This window comes from Hylobates moloch, unplaced genomic scaffold (genome assembly GCF_009828535.3).
Source record: "Hylobates moloch isolate HMO894 unplaced genomic scaffold, HMol_V3 SCAFFOLD_16, whole genome shotgun sequence".
Lineage (NCBI taxonomy): Eukaryota > Metazoa > Chordata > Mammalia > Primates > Hylobatidae > Hylobates > Hylobates moloch.
The window spans coordinates 27140852-27157640 of record NW_026652291.1 but is presented as its reverse complement, the minus strand read 5'-3'; the positions used below and the strand labels follow the sequence as shown (position 1 = coordinate 27157640).

Below are 16789 nucleotides of genomic sequence, written 5' to 3'. Positions count from 1 at the left end.
AACACCTCATCTTAGTCTAGCCTTCCTGCTTATTTGATTTAAAAATTACCCTTTTAATACATGAAATTATAGTTCTCATAGGTGGTAGTTTTTGTTTTATAAATGTATGAGACTCAGAAAAATAGCAAACCCTCGTATTTTTATCACTCAAATCAACAATTGACACATATTTTCTTTCAATTTTTTTAAGAACAAAAATATTACAAATATAGATTTACAAATTATTGTTAACCATCTTCTCACTTACATTATCTTCTCTTTTTGCTGAGAGCAGTGGTTCTCAACCAGGACAGTTTTGGGGGTGCTACTGTCATCTAGTGGGTAGAGGCCAGGAATGTTGCCAATCATCCAACAATGCAAGGAGAGCCTGCAACAAGGAATTATCTAGTCCCAAATGTTAATAGCACTCAGGTTGAGAAACTCTATTTTAAAGAGAAGAATAATCATGATATTGACCTGCATCCTTCTAGAAATATTATTCATGCTTTTTCGTATTTACAAGTCCGAATGGTATTGTATTGTGGTATGGTATTGTGCATGAGTATTCTCTTGTGTATAAGTAGTATTTTTTTTTTCTTTGAGATGGAGCCTCGCTCTATTGCTCGGGCTGGAGTGCAGTAGTGCGATCTTGGCTCACTGCAAACTCCACCTCCTAGGTTCAAGCGATTCTTCTGCCTCAGCCTCCCAAGTAGCTGGGATTACAGGCGTGTACCACCATGCCTGGCTAAGTTTTGTATTTTTAGTAGAGACAGGGTTTCACCATGTTGACCAGGCTGGTCTTGAATTCCTGACCTCAAGTAATCTGCTTGCCTTAGCCTACCAAAGTGCTGGGATTACAGGCATAAGCCCCCACATCTGGCTTAAATAGCATTCTCTTAATGTGTATAAACAGTGTCATCACATATTCTGCATCTTGCTGTTTTCCTTTCTTCAACATTTTTAAAGATTTATCCATGTTCATATATGTATGTGTATATAATATACTTACGTGATTTTTTTTAACTGGTTTGTAGTTTGTTGTTTTATAAAAAGGCCTTTATTTGAGGTCCAGTGTTCAAAACCAGCCTGGGCAACATAGCAAGACCCTGTCTCTACAGAAAAAAAAAGTTACCTAGGCATGGTGGTGCACACTTGTAGTCTTAGCTATTTGGAAGGCTGAGATGGAAGGATTGCTGAGCCTAGGAATTGAGGCTGCAGTAAGCCATGCTCATGCCACTGTACTCCAGCCTGGGCAACAAAGAAAGACTCTTATCTCTCTCTCTCTTTTTTTTTTTTAAGTCTTTACTTGATGAAATAAAAAATTAATCTTATGTCCTTATTAGGCACATTCTCTTTTGCGGGGGGCGGGGGGGAGGGAGGCGGGAATCAAATTTTATTTCCCCATGACATCTATAAGTCTGGAAACCTGGCCAGATGCCACAGGGTAGACCCCCAGTCCTGGTTAGAAAGCATCTCCATTTTCTGGGATATTAATTCTCTCTAAGAACCTAATCCTTCTAGAATAAAGCACTATCAAAGGCCCCGGGAGTCCTCAATCAGTTGCTAAGAAAAATGAAATTGCATCGCAATTCTAATTCGTAGCATTTGTAAGGCAGGGCCTTCCTTGGCTTTTCAAATTTTCTACCTTCCCTAATTTCTTTTTCTTACCTTTGGGACTGGAAGACTCAGAAGTGCTGGGGTACCTAAGCTGTGAGAGTTTCCTTTAATGCTTGAGGATTTCTGAAGTAGAGCCCTTCTGTATTGGTTTGAGGGCTGCCATAGCAAACTACTATGGACTGGGTGGCTTAAACAGCTGAAGTTTATCTTCTCACAGTTCTAGAGGTTGAAGTCCAAGGTGTTGGCAGGACTGGCTTCTTCTGAGGCCTCTCTCCTTGTTGGGCAGATGGCTGTATTCTCTCCGTGTCATTATATTGCTTTCCCTCTGCGTGTATCTGTGTCCAAGTTACCACTTGTTATAAGGACACCAGTTAGACTGGATTAGGGCCCGCCCTAAGAACCTCATTTTAACTTAATTAGCTCTTTAAATAATCTAACTCCAAATACAGTCACATTAGGTACTGGGATTAGGAATTTGGGTGGGAGGGGGAATATAGTTCAGCCCCCAACAATTCCTGTCCAATATATGGCGTGACTATTTCCAGGGGATGGGGAGAATCACTGGAAATTTTATGTGACATCTGATGCTGAGATTTTTAACCCGATGTTAAATTTAAGGTTAGTAGGATTGGAAAATTAGACCTCTTAAAGTGAGATCCACTGAGATTTTGGTTTCCAGGAGACATTGAATAGGGTGAGAAATTTGAAAAAGGCCACTGTTGAGAAACCTCATCAGATAAACACAGACGACCATGTAGCTCAAGTCCAAATTATTAATCTCAAAGGCTGACCAATAAAGGACTCAGTGGAAAGCACCCTGATCCAAGTTAGAAGGCTTGGGTTTCAACTTGGCCCTGCCTGTTAGCCGTGTAACCTTGAACAAGTGACTTAGACTTGACGTCTTAATTTTCCCCATCTCTAAAGTGGAAGTAATAATACATCAGTGGATTTATGCAAGGATAAGATGAGCACAGTGCTGGGTATCTGGTGAGTTTTAAAAAATGTTATTTGTTCCTAGAATCTGAATCTAAGGAGCTTGGACTCTTTCCTATTGGCAGCAAGGAGCTTCTTTAGAAGCCTGGGAGTGATCTGTTTAAATGTGAGTTTTAGAAAGTTAATTCTGGCTTGGAAGCAGTACATTAGGAGAGTTGGAAGGAGGGAGAGGTTGGAAGTACAAAGATCAGCTATTAGGCTTTTGAAATAATCCGACTGATGAAGACCTGTTTGAACTGAGTTACTGAGGTGGATGGGGATGGATGGTAGAAGGGAAGAGGGGTATAGAAAGAGAATAGGAGAGAGAAGGAAAGGTGGGATATTGAGGAGATAGCATCAGAACATAAGAAAGTTGATTGGATGTGAGAGTGTGAGAGAGAGGAGATGAAGAGCGTGGGATAATGCCCAGGTTGCTAGCTGGGCCTATTGAGTGGATGAGAATACTAAGGAAGATAAATTCAGAAGGAACAGTTAAGAGAGGATGTGGAGGAGGAAAACAATGAGTTTGATTGTAGTCAGAGCATGTCTGAGTTGTCTGGGGGGCATCCAGGACTAAGAGGGTCAGGGAGAGTGGGTAGTTTGTGAAGAGATCTGGAGATGGAGCTCCAGGGACCCTGACATCTGAAGGGTGGCAGGGAGAAAAGGAGCACCTGAGATGACTTTCAAAGGTGTGCAGAGAGGGAGGAGGGGGAAGCACCCGAACATGCCAGGAAGGGGGCCCGAAAGCAGCAGATGCAGCAGGAAGGCCTGGGAGGTGGGAACTGAGAAGAAGCTCTGGTTTGGTATTTTGGAAGCCACTGGTAACTTTGGGGAGAGCTGTGTGAGTCAGGGACATGTGGGGGCAGAAGCCGGAATGCAGAGGATGAGGATAGAAAGGGAGAAATGGAGATGATGAGTTTTGATGGAGAAAAGGATTACAGAGAATATCTTCAAGGCAAGGGAAGAGGGAAGAGTCCCATTTTCTTTTAAGGTAACTGGCATGCTGCTGGGGGCAAGGGGTGAGTGGGGAGCCTATAGAGGTTTGAGAAAGTGTTAATAGAACAGGGTCCCCGGGAGGTGGCAGAGCTTGGAGAAAGAGCACTGGGGAGAAGTCAGTTTTAAAGGGACCATTTTTCATTGAGAAGGGAAGTAGGGAAATTGAGAAGGGAAGTAGGGAAGGTAGGTAGGAGAGAAAGTGAGTAGCCAGAGGGGAGAGAAGCACAGGCCTTCATGACTAAAAACCTCAATTTTTTTTTTTTTTTCGGTAAAAAAGGAGCCCCTGTGGCATCTGAATGAGGAATGGGAAAAGGGCTTGGAAGAACTGGAGAAGGGAGCATATTGGGGAAAAGTTGAAGGATTGCTAAGTAGCTGAGGTTGAGAGTGACAGAACCATACTGTAGTTGCATTTGTTGGCATAGATAGGGTTTTGGTTTCTAGTACCTATCTGTTGCTCAGGAGCAGGGGAAGTGGTTGCTTAGATTCCTCAAGACAGGGAACTGGTGGGGTGGTGGAAGTTCAGGGGATGAGGGAATGATTGACTATGAAGTCTCTTCTAGGTAAGAAGTGAAGAGAATGGAGTATGGGAGGGGTGATAGACTGTGAGTGAAGAGATTAGGGTGCCATATAGCTTTGGTCAGGTTAGCAAGGAGGGTTAGGAAGAGACAGGACATAGAAATGAGATTTTCCTGAGATAGGTATTTGCTGGAGAGGTAGTTCTGGGTTGGGTTGAAGTCCAGGTCAGTGATAAGGGAGTGGGAAAAAGGGTGCAGGTTACTGGAGTGGAGGCACAAAGGCCATGAAGCCAGGGTATTGAGCACATGGGCATTGATCACAGTAGTGGGAGTCAGGGTACAGAGGGAAACATAGCCAGTTAAATATCTCAGTGGATGTAGGAGAGTAATCTTGGAGTGATATATTGGTCAGTTATTACTGCATAACAAACAATCACAAAAAACTGGATGATACGCAATAGTAAGCCTTGATTTAGCTTCCACATCTGGAGGCAGTTGATCTAGGCCTTCCTCATCTGGGTAATTCCACTGATCTTGCACCTGCAGTTTGGATGGGGTTTGGCTGATCTAGGTTGGTCATAGTTGGGGTGGGTGGCTGGAATAGCTCTGGTCATTGACCTCTTGGGACTGGTGGGCTAGACCAGACATGCTTATCTCATCATGAGGGCAGAGGTGCCAAAGACCAAGCACTTTTCAAACTTTTGGTCATGTCACACCCGCTAATATTTCCTTGGCCAAAGCAAATCATGTGGCCACGCCAGAATTCAAGATATGGGGAAATAGACTCCACCCATGCAGGCAGGAGGTGACAGTGAGTGAATATTTCTGAACAGTAACATAATTGACTACAAGTGGTAGGTAAGAGCTGTGAAGAGGGAGAGAGGTGGGGTTGCAGATGGCAATGAGGCCCTTGAATGATGACATAAGCACAGAGGGGAAGAAAGGATACTGTCTACTCTGCTCCCATCCTGAGATACACATGGCCCCAACACAGAGTGTTTGGCAAAGACATCATTTGATTAGAGAAGACGGAGCTTTCTGTATTGTAAGGAGTCAAATATGAACAGTGGGAATTCTGGAGGGCACAGAGGGAAGAATTCGAAAGAGGCATTGGGAGGCAGTTGGCTACCCAGGGCCAGAGAGCAGCTGCTGGAGCAGGGAGGTCCTAGCCTTAGGAATAAAGGACACACACACACACACACACACACACAGCTGCTAGAATAGCGTGGGCTCACCCGAGGTAAACTCTCTCAAAGCCTTATTATTTTGGGAAGGTGTTGTAAAGACCAGCCGCCACGTTGCCTTGAATGAGGCTTTGGGTGCTTCTCCCTTCCGGACTAACTGAGGAGGGCAGATGCTTCCCGGGGAGGAGATAGTTTTAGGGGGAGGTGGTCACAGATCCGTACTATACTTGGGATTTCACAATTACTTTTACTCTGGCAGGGTGTTGGGAACTTTTTTTTTTCCTTTTGGCACTACAAATAAGGAAGCCAGAGGGTGAGTGTGGGAAGAAAACTATTTAAATGGAGACACAGTAATAGAAATAACATCCATCCTTGGAAAGAGAGGCTCTACAAGAAAGGTGGATGAGGTGGGGCACATCAGACCTACACGTTTTCTCTTTACAGAGCCTCTCACTACTTTTTGAAGTTCTTGATCTTCAGTTTCCCACTAGGCTCTAAGCTCCTTGTAGTCAAGGCTGGACTTGTCTTATTCATAGCTTTATGCCCAGTGCTAGCAGCACACTCAGAACATAATAGGTGCTCAATAAATACATTTGAGTGGATGAGCAAATGCATGATGAAAAATTTACAAGTTAGTATATCCATCTCCACATAAAAGAATTCCAAACTTATTTCTGGTAATGTCACTCAACAAATATTTAGGGTCCTCTAGAATATTAATCAGGATGACTAGGCATTCGTGAAGTGTGAGACACAGTGCTTGCCAGAGGGTTGCATGACTTCACTTGCAGCTTTGGGAACACTAACTAACAATGCAGAGTCACATGAAAATGTTTCAGACCTGTTTGACCACCTGCAAAAGGGGGAGGCTGAAGCATTCATTCAGATTTCTTTCCTACAAGGCCTCTTGGAGACTTTAATATTCTATTGTTCATTGTGATCTCTAAAATGGGGAAAATAGTTTGATGCTTCCAAAATGTATATTTTTCTTTCTTTTCTCTTTTTGCCTTCAGAGCCTTTTGTGGGACTGGTTTTCTATGGAGCACATGTTTGGAAATGTGGGCTTGACTAATTCTGCTGGATCAATTCTTGTTGAATTTCTTTTGACGGTCATTCCCCTCCCACCCTCCTAGATGTGCTTGTGTCAAATGTAACAGTGCTTTTTTCCCCTTATGCTTAGGATGGGATGGCTGCTTTTAGAGCACCCAGTGGATTCAAACATCTGGTTATCCTTTGTTCTGATGATGTTGGAGGTGGATGTTCGGGTTTCAGCGTTGGGTTGTGCCTGTTCTTCTACTTTGGTCCACTATCCCCAGAGCACCCTGAACTCCATGGAGGATTTGAAGCATCCAAGATAACTCTTTCCCTGAGGGATAGGGGGACAAAGGGACTGGCTTATGTAGAGATGTGGCCAGAGATTGGGAGGGCTGGACATGCTGACCTGGGACAGGATCAGGAATTCTGAAAATTGGGCAGTTCCAAGGTAAGGTACAGAGTCTAGAAAGGAGGCTATTTGCTACATTCTCACTCTTTTGGATTATATATCTGGATAGGATGTGGCTTCAGGTATTGGAACAGGACACCCTGGCTGCCCAGGTGTATTGAGAATGGCCATGGATGGTTGAGAACTAGGCACGGGGATCAAGCCCGGGCCCCTCTCCTATCTCCCCTGGATGTGAGCCATGGCCTCCTTATTAGTCTCTCTGTGTCCTGCTGTATTCCTTTCAAAACCAGGTCCCACACCATCAAAAACACAGACTTTGTCTCATCACTCCCTCTGTTTAAAATCTTCCAACAGCTCCCCAAGACTTTCTTCGCTTGGCATCCAGGACCTTTGGAACTCTGCCCCCAACATGACTTTTTAGCCTTACATTTTTTTCCCACTATTCACTCCCACCCATCCTACATTCCAGCTAGATAGAACTTCTTATGGCTTCCCGAACACCCCATGATCTTTCCTATCCCACTGTCTTTATTTGTGATTTTCCTTCTGCTGGGACACCTCCCCTGTGGCCAGGTCTAGCAAAACCATTCATTCTTTAAGTATCTATCACCTCCCCTTATGGTTATTGCTCACATGTCTATCTCCCCTCACCCACTAAACTCTGGCTGGGATCTTTGGGACTCCAGGAACTTACAGGGTGCCTGGCAAGTAGCAGATGTTTTGTGTGTGTGTGTGTGTGTGTGTCTGTGTGTGTGCGTGTGTGTGTATGTGTGTGTTTTGAGATGGAGTCTTGCTCTGTCGCCCAGGCTAGAATGCAGTGGCCTGATCTCGGCTCACTGCAACCTCTGCCTCCTGGGTTCAAGCGATTCTCCTGTCTCAGCCTCCTGATTAGCTGGGATTACAGGCACATGCCACCATGCCCGACTAATTTTTTGTATTTTTAGTAGAGACGAGGTTTTACCATGTTAGCCAGGATGATCTCGATCTCCTGACCTCGTGATCCACTCACTTCCATGTCCCAAAGTGCTGGGATTACAGGCGTGAGCCACCGCGCCTGGCCCAAGTAGCAGGTATTTATTAGAGGTTTGTTGAATGAATGAATAAAGGCGCGTTGTGTTGAATGAAATGGAGGTTGTGACCACTTAACTCCCTCTTGTCACCTTCACCTTTCTGCATATATCAAAAGATTTATCTAACCTGGAATAACAAATGCCTATCCTGGCATAGCAGAAAGATGAGTATTTTAAAAAGAGAGGCAGTTTTGTTACCTTTCAAGCATAGCAGGTTTTTGAAAGCTAAGATATAAATAGGTACTAATAAGGAAAGTGGGAAAACTAATGCAAAATTACAGGTTGTATTAGTCCTGATTGTATAATAATGGATCATAAACAAAGGACCATAAACATTCCAGAATTATCAGTGAGCCCAGACGTTGAAGCCATGCTGATAGAATAATTTTTTGAGCCTTGGGTTTGAAAAATATACTGACTTTTTAATTAAAAAAAAAAACTTTGAAATTTTTTTTGCTGTTAAGTAAAACCTGAAACTTGGTAGAGAAAGATGTAATTGGGGCTTCTACCTTTTGAGGATCATGGAAACTATATTCAAATTATTACAATTCTGGATTAGCAGCCCTAGATGAGAAGGTTTGATATTATATAACTCACTGTTACAGGGCAGAGTCTGGCATAGGTGGGCCCATTGTGTGCCATCCAAATGCATTTAATTACTGCAGGATGAGCCCATAGGTTTTATATCATATGCCTGTTGCAACTGATGGGAAGGTAGCACTTCTTAGACTGTTGGTTGAGGAGGATTCTGAAGCTCCCTCTGGGCTCAACATTATGGTACCACGATTAATTAATGATTGACTAGTGAAGTGTGCTGTGAACACGTGAAGGGAAGATTCATGTATTTTGCCGCCTTATCTAACATATCCCAGAAACAGTGGTATAATACTAATCAGTGTGATATATGATAGAAATATGGGACTTATTCAAAAGCTTGAATTTAAGATTCAATTGCGTCACTTACTGTTTTGTGACCCTGAACGAACCATGTTCTGTCTCTGAGCTTCAGTTTCTTCATAGGTAGATGGGAGCTGAAAAAAAATAACACCTTATTTGTCATATGGAGGTTAGATGAGAGAGAGTTACTTTATACACATTAGTGCCTAGCTTTTCTAATCAGGCTTATGAGATCATTGCTGTATGCAGTTAGTACTTACTTGTTTGCTCCGTGCATGTTATATATGATGGTTTCTGTGTGTATTGCCTGTTTTCCATTCTCAGCTCACAGCACAGGAAGCTTTCCTGGCTCACTGACTTTGCACACCCACTAGCCTAGGGCTCTCACTAGAGCACTTCCCACCTCTTTGGTTCTCTGTGGTGACGTCCTTCAGCATAGGCAGTTAACACTGAAGCAGATGAGGCTGAAGTACATCGTGGCGCTTATTGGCTTGGAAGTTCCATTCTACTTAACTTACTATGTTAAGTGCTCGTAGTAAATTTGGAGCTAAGACTTGGACTTAAGTTTCCTTAGCTGCCTCAGGACTGCGTCTCTAGAACGTCATAGAGTTTAAGCCTTGGCCAGGAAAACTGGGATGACAGTTCTATTCTATGTGTCTCATCCTCTAGGAGGCGAGCGTGGGTGTGTTCTCATGGCAAAGGAGCAAGAGTGAGCAAGCAGAAAATATGAAAATGCTTTTCGAGCCTCTGCTGGTATCATTTTTGCTAACATGCCATTCAGCCAAAGCAAGTCACATATCTGAGCTTAGTGTCCAGGGCTGGGCTCAGTGATGTTAAATTGCCAAGGGTATGGAGATGGGGAGAGTGAAGAATTTGGGATGTTAATACAATCAAACTACTACACAACATTATGGAAGAGATCGCTGAATTTTTTTTTTTTTGAGACAGTCTCACTCTGTTGCCCAGGCTGGAGTGTAATGCATGATCTCCACTCACTGTAACCTCCGCCTCCCGGGTTCAAGCGATTCTCCTGCCTCAGCCTCCTACGTAGCTGGGATTACAGGTGCCTGCCACCACACCCAGATAATTTTGGCATTTTTAGTAGAGACGGGTTATACCATGTTAGCCAGGGGGATCTCAAACTCCTAACCTCAAGTGATCTGCCTGCCTTGGCCTCCCAAAGTGCTGGGATTACAGGCGTGAGCAACTGTGCCTGGCTAGATATCTAAAATCATAGTGTGAGTAAGGTGAACAGAAAAATAGTAATCATGATAATGGTCATGGCTAACATTGATTGAATGCTTGTTATCTGTGCTGGGAGCCTATTGCATTTTATTCTATACTGAATCCTCACAACACCCCTTTGATGTAAGTGCTAGTATTACCTCTCCCATCTTACAAAAGAGAACACTGAGTTTCAGGGAGATTAGGTAATTGTCAGAGGTTACAAAGCTCCTCAGTGGTAGAGCTCTGGAATGAGGATCTAGTTTTATCTGACCCTAGTCTAGCTCTTAACTGAATCCCTGAATGCCAGAACCTTGGGGCAGGGACACCCCTTGAAATGTACTACAGGGGAATCTAGGGCAAATAATGAGCAACTCCATTTCACGCGGAGGGTGATAACCTCAAGGAATGTGTCCCCCACATGAGTATTTACTGATGGTTCCCTCATGCTCAGACGTGTGAGGTTGGCAAAAGTTTTAAGACTCAGTCTCAAGCTAGTATGAGTAAAAAGGAAAAATCTGTTCAAGAATTTTTTGCACATTGGTGCAAATGACAGCTCCTCTGTGGCTTTTTGAGGGGAAAGTAGGAGATTCTAGGGATGGTCCCTTAAATGTTGAGGTTGGTATAGGTGCAGTGGTTTTGAAACTGTTCTTTGGGACTCTGTAGAGTTTCACACTATAACATCTTGACGACCACTGTGGCCGTCATGGTGGAGGCTGGGAAGCAAGATTCTACCTCCTACTTCTGCAGAGAAGCTCTGCTTTTAACTTTCTTTTATTTTGGGGTTTACTTCTTTTTCTTTCTTTTTTTTTTTCAATCAGAGTCTCAGTGGCTGAAGAAAGGAAAGCCCTGTTATAATGGAAATAAACCTGGTCAAAGGGTCCTGATAGTTGAGCTCTAGTGCCACTTCCGCCACTGTCCAGTCGTGTAATCTTGCACACTTGCTTGATGATCCCTGGGGTTCTTCTTTCTTCATCTATTGAATGAGGGGTTTGGGCTGGCGACCTTCACTGTCCTCTCCAGCTCTGATATTCCTCATCTTCCAGGAGGGGCATCTGTGCTCTATTCTACTGCCAGGGGTGAAGTTCTAGAACTGGTCTGCTAGTGATCTGAACCAAAATCCCTCCCTTGAATCCTTCAAATTTCCATCTGCTTCCCACCTTAGTCCAGTCAGCAAGCACATGTCTATGATAGACTCTGTGTCAGGCACTAAACCTACCATCGTTCTAAGCTCTGCAGGTCCTAATACTTGTCCTGGCCTGGGAGGGTCCGAAGTGTGCCCTCTTGGTGTGTCTTTTCTTTGCCACTATCTTCCTTCCTTTTCTTTCTGCCTCACATGTTTATGTCTTCCTACAGGACACAGTGTGAGGGTTGGTAGCAACATATACTCTCTAGGGGTTGGCAGTGGAGGGGATAATAAGTGGGGACCTAATATATTGCAACAGGTGGGCTCACTGGGTCACTGTTCCCTCTCCAGTTCTCCTCAGCCATTGACAAGGATGCTAAGTTCATCTGACCAAAGTGCTTTTCCAATGTAGATCCCTTTATTTATTTATTTTTTTTTGTATTTTTCTTGAGACAGGGTTTCCCTCTGTCACCCAGGCTGGAGTGCAGTGGCGCGATCTCGGCTCACTGCAACCTCTGCCTCCTGAGCTCAAGTGATCCTCCCGCCTCAGCTTCCCAAGTAGCTGGAACTACAGGCATGAGCCACCACACCTGACTAATTTTTGTATTTTTAGTAGAGACAAGGTTTCACCATGTTGTCCAGGCTGGTCTCAAACTCCTGAGCTCAAGCAATCTGCCCATCTTGGCCTCCTAGATCCCTTTGTTCTGGCCACCTCTGTCTCTGCCTCTCTCTCTCTCTCTCTCTCTCTCTCTCTCTCTCGGGCAGCGACTTCCTGAGCAAAGGGCAGAATTGAGGTCTAGTTTTTTGGTGGGAGGACTTGCATCTTTTATTGTTCTTTCCTAGGTGATGGAGAGGCTGGGGTGACATGGAGGGGTACAGTTTCTATGGAAGGAAAGAAGGCTGGGGAATGCTAGCTGTGTCAGGCACTAAACCTGCCATCCTTCTAAGCTCTGCAAGTCCTAAAACTTGTCCTAGAGGAGACACTGGAGTGGGGACCCAGAGAAGAGGGAGTCAGCCATGAGAAGGTTTGAAGAAGGGCATTTCAGGCAGTGGGAAGAGAAATTGCAAAGACTCTGAGGTTGGGCTGCACTTAGTGAGTTCTGAAAACACCAAGGAGGTAGCATGGCTGGGGCACAGTGAACAAGGGGAAGAGGAGTAGTAGATGAGATTGGAGAGGTGGCTGGTGCCAGACCATGGCCATGTGGGGTCTCATAGGCCACAGGGAGGACTTTGGATTTCATTCTGAGTATGTTGAAAACCACTGGAGGGTCTTGGATGAGGGAGTGATGACTTCCATTTTAAAAGGTCATTCTGACTGCTGTATGGACAATATTCCATAAGGAGCAAAGGTGGGAGCAGGGATACCTGTTGGGAGAACCGTATGTAGTCCAAGAGAAAAAGAAACACTGGTGTAGTAGAATTGATTGGAGTGCAGCTTACGGCCTCCCCTGTGAGGTCTTGGGATGCAGGGCCAAACCTGGAACATCCTGTCAATGGGTAAGGAAACCCTGGGGAGCCTGAAGGTAGAGGAGGAGAGATGGCGGATTGGGTGAGAGGCATCACATAAATTCTGGAGCTAGACCCAGTTCTGTGGTTATTCATTCATTCATTCAATGCATAGTATCCATATTCTTTTTCTCCTCCAGAGAATAGATTTTCTTTAGTCCTTGAGGACTCAGCTTCTTACAGGGACTTTGGCAGAAGTCAGGGGTGTAGTGCCTTGGCTCTAAATTGGGGTGAGGGTGTTTGGTCCTTCTAGGCATCACAGTGATTCCTGACTACTTGCTATGAATGGCACTACTCATGTAGTAATGTTGTTTCACATACAGCTTGGGAGGCACAAAAGCCTTGAAGATACATGATTCATGCATGTCCTTGATGGCTGCAGCCTCTGCTGTGTTTTGGATGATGAGCTTCTTAATGGCCTTGTCCTTGGCTACACATAGGGCCAAATTCATGCAATAAATAGGCTGAATATGACTGTGGTCCTTTTTGCCATGACTATTGTTCCTTCTCTTCATTGTCATTTTGGAAGTGAGGAGCTGAGATCTGCACCCTTATTAGCATATGACTTTGGAAAAATGACTTCATTTTCCAGGGCCCTCAGTTTACTCATCTCCAAAATAGGGATAATAATAGTTCCTACTTCATAGAGGTTTTGTAAGGATTAAATGACTTCACATGTACCATACTTGGCATAGCATGTTGCCCAGAGCAAGTGTAATATGAGTGTTTGCTGTTGCTGCTGTGTTGTAAGATGTGTGTGCTGGAAGAGCTGTGTAGCAGCCTTTCCACTGGCTTTCCAAAATCACAAAAGGACCACACTGCCATGGGTCTGGGTCCTGAGCACACTGATCTACACTGTCCCCTTTCTAGGGGCTGTGTGTCATCTACTCCTGGCTCCCACGCTCAGCCTTCACCCCCATTGTAACCCTTCCTGGAAATACCTTTTGTGGGCAAATTGCTGCCCCTGCTTCCTGCCCCCTGGCATCGAATTGCTCTGTAGAAGGTGTGGTCTGTGCCTCATACCTGTGAGGTGTGCCCGGTAGATGGGGCTGTGCCAGGCCCCACGTTCACCCTGTGGTGAAGCTGGGGGCTGTCTGGTCTGGGTTCACACAGTTCAAATCTGTCCAGAGCCTTTGCCAGTTTGTTCTGTTCTCCTCACCAGCTCTGGCACCTCTTGCTCCATTAATGGAGAATTTGTCAAGTAATGGGAATAATTAGCACAGTGGGGGCTTTACTGTGTCCTGGAAAGAGAACAGAGAGAGCCCTCCCAGCAGCCCCAGACATGATTGCTGGGCAGGCTTATTTTCTCTTGTCTGCGCCTCTCTCCCCTTCTCTTACATGTGTTTGATTTTTTTCCCCCTCTTTGTGTGGAGAGAGTTGGCTAGGAGAAAAGACTCGTAAATTGCACTCTTGCTGGGCTGGTGCTGCGAAAGCTGGATAAGATTGTCCTCTAGGGCTGAATAATTTCCCTCTCCCCTTACCCCCTTTGTGGGGAAAGATCAGCTAAGCACCTAGTTCATTTTCTCCTCCTTTTCCCTCTCCATTTTTTCTCTCTCCTCCAGCCCTCCCTGCTTCCCTTCCCTATCCCCTCATGTAAAGAATTCACTGGCTTTCAATTGAATCTTTTTTAATGGTCCCAAGAGGCGAGGATCTTGAAGGGTGATTATCTTCATTATAAATTATTAACTCTCCCAGCAGCCAGATGGCTTTCCAAACCATGGCTGGGAGCTCCAGGCTGGGGAGGCCCACTGGCCAGGGAGGAGGGGATGAGAGAAGGGAGGAGGCTGAATAGTAAATGGCCACAGCTTCTTGGGTGCCTGCCTGTACTGAGGTTGCTGGGGAGCCTGTTGGCACCTTACAAGGCCTGAGTTCTTTGGTGTGTGGGGGAAGAGTTTGTTGTTGTTGTTGGTTTTCACCCACTAGATAACTCAGGGTGCAACAACTAGGCCACTTTGGGGATGGAGTACAGGTGGTAGGTGGAAAAGAGACTGTTGCCATGAGTTGCTTTTGGTATGAACCTTAGAAGATTGTCAAGGCATGGTAAGAAGGCATGATCATTTCTGTCCTTTGTGTAGTCTTTGATGTGCACATCCTGGAGGGTGTATTCATTGTTCTTCCCAATTTATAGGAGAAGAATAAAAAATTGAATAGGTCCAGAGGTATCCATATGGTCGCTTGGCCAATAGTTAGTGGAAAGATAGTCTGGTTCTGACTTCCAATCTAGTGGTCTTTCCCTGACATCAGATTTCTCTTCCCCAGTTGCGTATGCCCTACTCGTCCTTCAAGTTTCCTTGCAGGTTCCTCTCCTCTGAGAAACCTCTGACCACACCAGCCCTGAGTCTTCTTGTTCCTCTGGATTGTATTGTACTCCATGCATAGACCTACTTAGTACTGGACATACAACCCCTAAAGATGTCCAGTCTGTTCTGGGTCATCCCCAGTAACAGGGAGTCCACTTCATTTGGAGGTAATCTGCTTGTAAGATAAAGACATAAATACTCTCTGTAGAACTTCCATTCACTAGACAAAATTCTATTCTGGAGGGCAATAGAGAAACTGTAGGATCTTTCTTCCAATTTAAGAATGCTTCCTACTCCTGCGGACACTGCTCCTGCCACTGCTGCATTGCCTGTGTTAGCCCAAACACCCTGACACCTCCGAAAATTTCTCCTATAGAGACTCACGTATGACTCTCCACATTGTCAGTGATATTGGAATGAAATTTAAAGAAGTCCATCTACCCAGCCTTCTCTCCCTAAGCAGTCCCTGTGATATGGCTTAGCTGTGTCCCCACCCAAATCTCATCTTGAATTGTGGCTCCCATAATTCCCACATGTCATGGGAGGGACCTAGTGGAAAGTAATTGAATCACGGGGGCAGATCTTTCCCATGTTGTTCTCCTGATAGTGAGTAGGTCTCATGAGATCTGATGGTTTTATAAAGAGGAGTTCCCCTGCACAAGCTTTCTCTTGCCTGCCTCAATGTAAGATGTCCTTTGCTCTTCCTTCATCTTCTGCCGTGATTGTGAGGCTTCCCCAACCATGAGTCCATTAAACCTCTTTCCTTTATAAATTACCCAGTCTCAGGTATGTCTCTATTAGCAGCTTGAGAACGGACTAATACACCCCATGAGACACCAACATTAGCCATGCTGCTAGCATGAAATAATAAGCATCAAGGACAACAGTGGACAGCAACAGTAGATAACATTTATTTGGTACTTATCTGGGCTGAGCATTGTCCTAAGGGCTTTCACTTGTACTAAGTGCCTACGTATGATAATTCATTGTTATCATCTGTTTCACAGAGAAGACAACGGAGGCACGGAGTGGATAAGTGATGGGCTCAAGGTCACATAGGCATCAAGTAGCAGGTCTGAGATTTGAACCCAGGAAGTCTGGCTCCAGAGCCCGTGCCTTTAACCACTACATTATCCTGCCTGCATGAGAGGGGCACTCATCCTAGCACCAGTGTTCTACTTTGGACCCTAGAGGCTAACCATCACCCTATCAAGCCCACACTTGGCAGAGTCTGCTTCTCACATTTGGTCACCTCCTTATATTATTTAGGCTCATGTCTTTCCTTTCTACTAACATGTAAGTGCCTTTCAGGGCTTGAGCTATTTTTTTTTATCTTTATATCTGGAACATGGGTGCTCCATGGTTAAACAAAGTAAATGAAAAACTTTCTTTCCATTCCTTATCTTTCAGCTTACCTACACCTTTCTCAAAGAGTATGACTCAGAATAAAAATTCAGTGACTGGTGTCAGATTGACACAGATGATCATCTCTTTCTTCCTATAAGTTATATTTCAATTAATATAGTCTAAAATTACATTTGATTATCTGGCAGCCACAAATGCTTTTATACATATATGTGTGTATATATATATATATATGTGTGTGTGTGTGTGGGGGGGGGTGTGTGTGTGCGTGTGTCTTTTTGTCAATTTAATTTCTCAATTCTTGTTTACTATATAGTTACAAATTGTACCTTCCATCCTTATGGGTTGTTTATATTGGAGGATCAAGTTGTATTACTTTCCATTTATCTCCATCAAATTTTGTCTTATTAGATATAGGCTGTAGTTTTAGCCTATCATGGTCTCTTGGGGTCCCTTCAGCATCACCTGGCACACTCATAACTCTCAGTGTCAGTTCATCTACACACATGATTATTTGGCTCTCTCTGTCTTCACTGGGGCTCTTGATGAACATGAAGGATGAGATCAGGCCTGACCTCCCACAAGAGCCTGTGT

The 16789-nt window shown here is 44.5% G+C and overlaps 1 protein-coding gene across 30 annotated transcripts in view; it reads left to right on the top strand.

The window, feature by feature from the left end:
- Window positions 1-16789, top strand: part of NRXN3 (neurexin 3) — a 1690724-nt gene that overhangs the window by 46862 nt on the left and 1627073 nt on the right. The gene's annotated exons all lie outside the window — the stretch shown is intronic.